The sequence below is a fragment of the Tachypleus tridentatus genome, unplaced genomic scaffold, assembly GCF_004210375.1.
Source record: "Tachypleus tridentatus isolate NWPU-2018 unplaced genomic scaffold, ASM421037v1 Hic_cluster_2, whole genome shotgun sequence".
Classification (NCBI taxonomy): Eukaryota; Metazoa; Arthropoda; class Merostomata; order Xiphosura; family Limulidae; genus Tachypleus; species Tachypleus tridentatus.
The window spans coordinates 38,225,445-38,232,878 of record NW_027467782.1 but is presented as its reverse complement, the minus strand read 5'-3'; the positions used below and the strand labels follow the sequence as shown (position 1 = coordinate 38,232,878).

At 29.5% G+C, this 7,434-nt stretch overlaps 1 long non-coding RNA gene across 2 annotated transcripts; it reads left to right on the top strand.

The window, feature by feature from the left end:
- Positions 1–776: 776 nt before the first annotated feature.
- On the top strand, positions 777–6,833 carry LOC143242142 (uncharacterized). 2 transcript variants are annotated; one of them, XR_013022467.1, is made up of 4 exons: positions 777–934; positions 4,618–4,713; positions 5,805–5,877; positions 6,551–6,833. It is a non-coding gene; the product is annotated as an uncharacterized LOC143242142 (long non-coding RNA). The 2 variants fall into 2 exon arrangements; XR_013022468.1 differs by lacking the exons at positions 4,618–4,713; positions 6,551–6,833 and having other exon boundaries at positions 5,805–6,294.
- The last annotated feature ends 601 nt before the right edge of the window (positions 6,834–7,434 follow it).

Genomic DNA, 7,434 nt, shown 5'->3' with positions numbered 1-7,434 from the left:
TACTGTGTACTCATTTGTCAATTTAAAGCACAATTATAATCATATTGTTAAAATGGTAGCTTTCCTGGCCCTTGAAACCCAAAAGAAAGTCTTTATAAAGTTCTGGAATTTGTTCTGCCAAGTTTTATCCATTGACTTTATCTCATCATTCTTTATCCTCTGTTGTTTCCATTCTTATCCCTCCTATTCTTTCTTATATTTGTCTAAGGCAATGTCAAACCTTTTGGGCAAAGTTACTGTCAAAAGGATTTATCACCCTCTCCCAAGATTTTATTTTCATCTGTTTCTCACATCCCGAAGCACTGGGGGATTTGGTCATCATTCTGTCCTATGTTTCTAGACCTTCCTGAGTTTATAGTGATGAGTTTTCTCACTTTTCAATGTTCTTTTTTGTTTGAAACTTTGGATGACCAAGATTGATGTTTCTTCATATTCCCATTTTTGCAGCATCCATATTTTTGTTAGTTGAGTTAAGAAAGTTGAAAATGACAGCAGGTAGAGTTACTAGTTTTGTCACAAATATAAATGGGAAGTAATTATAAACATCTGAAAATAAGTTGTCTAATAAAAAATTTATAATTACTGTTATAAGGTAAAAACCTGTCAAGTAATATAGAATTGAGAAAAATAAAGACAGCTGTATGTTTCACATGTATTTGCAAAAAAAACCAAAAAAACTTGTCTTTGCTTTTGTCAATTCTGTAATTATGGAGTTTCTCCAAACATTAATAGTTTCAGTTCTTAATCATATATTAAGTGATATGTTACTTCTTTACACATGTATACAAAATTTGACTTGCCATAGATTTTTGTATTAGCTATGGAAACATTTATTTAGTTATAGGCAGGTTATTAATTAACTATTGTGTTTTCTTTCTTTGAACATAGGGTGTATTCATTCATCTGTAAATCTGTTACTTTTGGTGGTTACAAGGTGTGTATAAATTTGATATATAATGTTTAGTAATTATTTGTATACTCTAGTTCTTACTAACAGATAAATAATTGTTTGAATTTATAATATTTAATATTTGTAATGAAAGACAAGGGGTATATATACTTTCACACTAACAACAAACTAATTTGCTATAAAAATTACATCAAGGTGCAGGAACATAAATTTAGCCAAAACCAGTTTATCAAATGTAAAGTGTGTAAGACAGAAAACATGTGAGCAGTGATACATCTGAATTTCAGTTTGTATTGAACAAACAACTGTGGGTAGTTTACTACAAGACTGTTACAAGTGTATATTTGGTGCATTAACATGTCTTAAGAAGCTCTGTTATGTTTTAAATAAAAATATAATTTCTAAGTTCTTGTTAGCTTACTGCCTTAAGGAAGTTTAACTGTTTTATTATAATTGCACAAAGCTGTTTTTTAGTAAAAGGTTTCAGTTTTTGTCATAAGCATTTGATAGCATGACAAGTGGTGAATATCAGTACGTAGATATAATATACTTTAAACTTGATGTTATTTCTTGAAACTTTGTAATAGAAAAAAAATAGTTGAAAAATCATTTGTTTTTCTTTAATTCATTCATAAAATCTAAATGGAAAATTGAAAAATGTGGCCATAAGAAAGAAAGAAACATATCAGGAATTTAAAATTTACTGAAAATACTATATCTTTCTTTTTCTCAAAATTAAGTTTTGTCAACTCTTAGTTTAGTTCAGCAACACTTTCACAATTAGCTTTTTTTCTCTGTTCAGAAGTCTGAAACAATATATGATACTAGGATGTATTTTATTAGAATAAGATATTTATGTTTGTTTATATACTAAGAAATAAAATTTTGATCACTCTAAAATATTATTAGAAATAAAAATGAATCATGAAGCAAGGTGCTTAAGTTTAACTCTTTCAACCTGGCTATTGTTTACTATGGATGATGGAGAGTTTGTTATACCAGTTACTATGGCATGAAAACTTAGCCAATAATCTATATCTTAATAGTATGTAAGTTTTAAGTTCTAATTCTGTAAGGAAATATGTTTTGAAATATCCTGAATTCCCCTAGTGTTACACAGTAACATATTTTCTCTTTTTATGTAAAAGTCTATGGTTGGTCGTGGCTTAGTGGTTTGTGTAACACCAGTTAATGGCAGTTACAAAACAATGTTTCTCCAGACTTTGGGAACATAGTTGCACTCTAAGAATCATGGTCTCTACTTGGTCTTATATCAATAGACCATTAGTAGATACTGTGTATTAGCTGTCTTCTGTCATGTAAAAGTTAGGGACAGATAGTTTAGATAACCTCTGTTTAGCTTTCAAAAATATATAAAATAAAAATAAAATGAATAAGCAATGTCTATTAAAACCCTTTTTACAACTTTTAGTTAAAAGGTAGGAAACCAGTTGAGTCTTAATAAAAGTTGTTTTTTCAGATTTTTAAAAAAAATGTCACCATTCTAGCTACTTGAGTTTTTAGAGATCATAGTCATTAATAAATGTATATGTATATATCTTGTTGTACATAGTTAATTCTCTTGACTCAGTTGCAGTATTCATGCTGACATGTAGTTTACAGATTTAATACCATTCTTATCATGTTGGCCAGTTGTTAATGAATTCACTAGTTACATCCTGTTATCACAAAATCTGCTCCATACCTTTGCTTTGTAGGTTTATTACAAGAGTATCAGTTGAAAAGAATAACCTGAAACTTTGCTGTTGACCAGCTGCTTTCCTCTTTATCTGTCAGTTTCAAAATTAGGGACATATATATTGCTGTGCTTGAAAATGTTTAAGACTGGAACAACAATTTTTTAATCTCCTCATCAAGACTTGAATTCTAAGTTTGATCTCAGTATTTTGCAAATGTTAAATGCTTTTTCTGACTTTTGTCCTATAGGTAATATAGTTTAATTTTTTTTGTTGGAACAAATGTTAAACAGCTTTTATTAAATTCAGGTACTCCAATTTATAAATTGTACTCCTTTCCAGGCCAATTCAATTGAACAAAATTAAAATAAGGTAGCTGCTATAGGATTTTAAAAATCATACCCTTAACTGTATGTAAGAAAAATTAATTGTTAGTTTTTACATACAAATGTTATCAGTGTTTGTTATTATTACCTGTTGTAACGTTTGTTATCAGTCACCTGTTGTAACATTTGTTATTAGTCACCTGTTGTAACGTTTGTTATTAGTCACCTGTTGTAACGTTTATTATTAGTTACCTGCTGTAACTAGATAATTTTAAAAATAATTATTATGTTGTGTAAATACTATTTATGTATTAATAATATTGAATAATTTTATAGTTGTTTCTGTTACAACTATCAGACAAAAGAGCTTACCACAAGTTTTGGAGAATCACTCATCTTCTGTGTAAAGACAATGTGATATTAACTACAATATTAATGATATTTGTGGTTAATTGTTTTCTGGGAAGGTTGTAGGCTCACAAGTAATATGATGGATAAATAGTTTAGAAAAATGTATTAAAAGGGTACATGTGGTTCATGGACACTTAGTAATTAGAGGATTAAAAATTATCATTTTTCTTAAATTATCCTTTCATTTATTTCACCTCATGGATAGGCCATTTGGCATAGTTTGTATTAAGATATGACAAACAGTGCAACAATATGATAATTCTGAGCTTTCTTAATATATCTTCACAATGCCTGGCAAAATTTTGTTAAAGATTACAAATAATTTGCAAACCGAAAATAATATTATTTTAATTAAAGGTTCTTTATTTTTGTATTCTAGTTATTTGCACTCAGATTTTGAATATTTTGAGTGTTATCATCAACATATTGTGCAATGAAATATTTAAAATTAAAAGTAGAAAAAATATACATACATTTTAACTTTTCATCAAAGGATGTTATATTCTTAATAGTAAGTTTTTACTTTGTCACAAAATTTAATATTTTGATGTTTTAGAATCCAAAGAAATTTATTTCTCTTTCCTTCCAGTGTCTCCTAAGTAGCTTGAACAAAGACTGTGTAAACAGAACAATTAATCTAGCTTCTCTCTGTGTACTTGCTATATCTAACTCACAGCTAGAAAATCTAACAGTTAAAACTTTGTGAAATTGTTCATCAAACTGAATTTTAAGATTTCTCCTTTAAGGGTTGTTTTTAAATAAAGAAATTAAAACATAGATAATATAAAACTTTGGACTAGAATGTAAACTGTGATACTAACTTCATTGATAATAAGATTGCTTTATTAATTTTGGAATGTTAGAACATAAATTCTTATGATGTGCACAGTATAAGGGTGCCTGTAATTATAAGGTTAATGTGTTTTTATATATTTATATTTAAGATACACAAATTTCTGTAAAACTTTGTGCTTCTGTTATGTAACAAAGAGAGGTTTGCGTTGGAGGCAGAAGATGTGATTTCTCATGACAGGTTAAGTCAGCTAAGTTTTAATATGCAGACACTAGTCTTTGTTAAGATAACATTAAATTTGTCAATAAAACCCTTAAAATGTTCAAGAACATATGCAGTGTGTACCACGTTTCACATTTACAATTCTATCAGCTTATGTTTTCATATGTGGTATAATTTGCTTTTAGGGGTGGGTGTATATATGCATAAATTTACACACACTACTATTTATATTTATAAGCAACACATTATTTTTAATAGGTTCAAAAACCATACGATTCAGATCTGTGGGTTGATTTTAACCTGGATGGTCAGAGTTTATCACTTTAGTGTGCAGACCTTAATTGGGATGAAGATGTGAGTTTTTTTGTGTAAAGTATTAATTTTTTAGTGTGAATTTCTTTAGTTTAATATAACAATCATGCAGTTTTACTAAGTGCATTATAAGTGTAAATGTGTGAATTCCTTTGTTATAAATATCTATTTGGATCTATGAATTTAATTTTGAATAAAAATCACACCAGCCAACTTGTTTTTATTTTCACTTTCTAAAGTCTAAAAGGTTTTGGTGTACTTATTACAAACTGCTTGGACATTCTGAGTTTAAATTTCCTCTCAAGTGATTCAACAACACATTTGGAAAAGGGAAAACAAATATTGAGAGCTTTTTTCATGTATACTTTTGTCACCCTATGATCTATTGAAGACTGCACTTGTTTTAATAAGTTCTAAATTGTTCAAGCATTTTTGTAGGTTTGTTCACTCATGTAGTTTTGTCAATGAATGCTTATTCTCAGTTATACAATGAGAATAACAACTACCCCATATTTCTTGAAAAGTTTAAATAAAAATTCTCAACTCCAGATTATGGAGCTTTTATTAAAGAAAGCCTCTAATAACATCAACCCCTTCATATTTAACCATTAACAGTTTCTTGTTGTTTTTATTTGGTTGCTATTATTATTTTAAAAGATGCAATATTTGTACTTATCTTTGATCCTTTCTTTATAATATCTTCTCTTAAAATATTGAATCTGTGTATGTATTATGTTTATTGTACCTATCATTATATTGTTACACTTAATAATGTTTATTTTTAAGTTAATCAGAATATTGTGATCCAACTGTTTCAGGTTTTAATGTTGGTGTTGGAGTTTTAAGGCAATACTGTAATGAAAGATGTATTTTGATATTACTGTGTTTTTAATATTTATTATAAAATTTTATTTCTGCTTGTTGAATCAGATGCAAAAACTTGATTTGTTTTGAAGCTGTTGACTAAATGTCCAGTATATCTTTGTTTTTATAGAAACTAGAACATAAACTATTTATATATATATCTTTATGACTCATAACACACATTTGTCATGTATTGTAAAACTTATTACATTGTTGATGTACCCATGAAATAAAATATCTCTAATATTAAAATTAATCTTTTATATTAGGTGTCTAACTCTCAGAGCTTATGGGAAACTATCATGTTGGAGAAAAACAATGTTGTTTGCTGTAGAACTGCTTGTAAGTGTATCCTTTCAATATTAATTATATTAAAATTTTCCTAATGCTCAAAACTCCTTATGAACAACCACATTTAGGTTAACACATGTATCTAGTATTTTTACCTAAATATAATTTATATGTAAATTTGTATGCTCATTTAATAGGACCAATGCATTCCCAAGTGAGAACACAAGTTAAAATAGTTACTAAATTTGCTTTGAGCACAACATGACAGTTACTGAGAGAATACTTGCTATCATACACAAAACTGCTATTTCGCTCACATTTCAGTCTATCAGATTTACATGCCACTAGCCTTATGCTAAATCCTATCTAAAGTTGTGTGTTTAATGTGGACTATGAAGGTGCATGATGACATCATGAAACAATAGTTCTCCAACAAAAGGAGGGCAACACAACATACACGTGCAGTAAATTCCCTATATGCTTGCACTCGTGATAACTTCATTCATTTCCTCAGCAGACCTGTTAAAACTTTTTTGAGTTGAATTGGATGAGATTTTTATTTCTTTATGAAACATTGATTTGCTTTTTTTTTGGTTGTTGTTGTTGTTACAAAAACTTTAATTTTTGTCCTGAATTTTCAAGGAATAATTACTTCAAATATGTCTTGTATGGGCGATGTGTTATGCACACAAGTTTTATTTATACTTTGTTTATCATGGAATAGGTTACTACCATTGTACAGCATTTTGTGGGGAAGCTTGTTTATTGTGGAGGAGGTTGCTACCATTGTACAGCATTTTGTGGAATCCATCATGCATCATATTGCTTTCATTCTCTTCAACCTTTGTGTTGTGATCATCATGTTCTTTGCTCAATGATTATAATCCTTGTGATTATTTAATGCTTTCTACCTCACCTGACAGTAGGGTTCATGCTGATTCCTCTTTTGAATAGCTTTGCATATGTTCCCACATGCCTTGACCTTCACACTTCCATGTCCTAACTTACAACTGTTTGTTCTTTCCCTTTTTAGATTATCTGTTTTGAGATCTGTATCTGCTTAGAGAGTGAACCCTTCTCCTCTGTTTAGCTCTTTAGTTCCCAGTTTTTGCAATTTCTTTTTCTGCACCCTTCTATGGTATTTTTCCTTTCTATACTTTGTCTGAGGTACTTCATTGTGCTTCAGAATGATTTTTAGAGATTTATTCCCCTCTTTTGACCATGATGACCTGTACCCTGTTTGATTCATGATGATGAGAAAACCCACTTGTAGAGAAAAATATATATGTTAAAATGGCTGGTATGGGTTGAGAAAATTCTATGTAGAGGAGCGAACAACATAGAGTTTTCTCAACCCATACCAGCCATTTTTACATATATATTGTACCCTACTTACTTAGTTCTACTGTTGAGACCTGTTCGGTCAGGATACACTCCTTACCATTGCATGACTACCTACTTCTTATCCTTTTTTTGACCTGATGTTTTTAGTGGTGTTCTTAATTATCTGGAGTCCATGGGCCAAAGCAGCTTGGCATCAGCCTTATTTACTTTCTCTGATTTCTCATCTTTCACAGCCTTGCTGTTCCTTGACAGGCTCAGTCTATT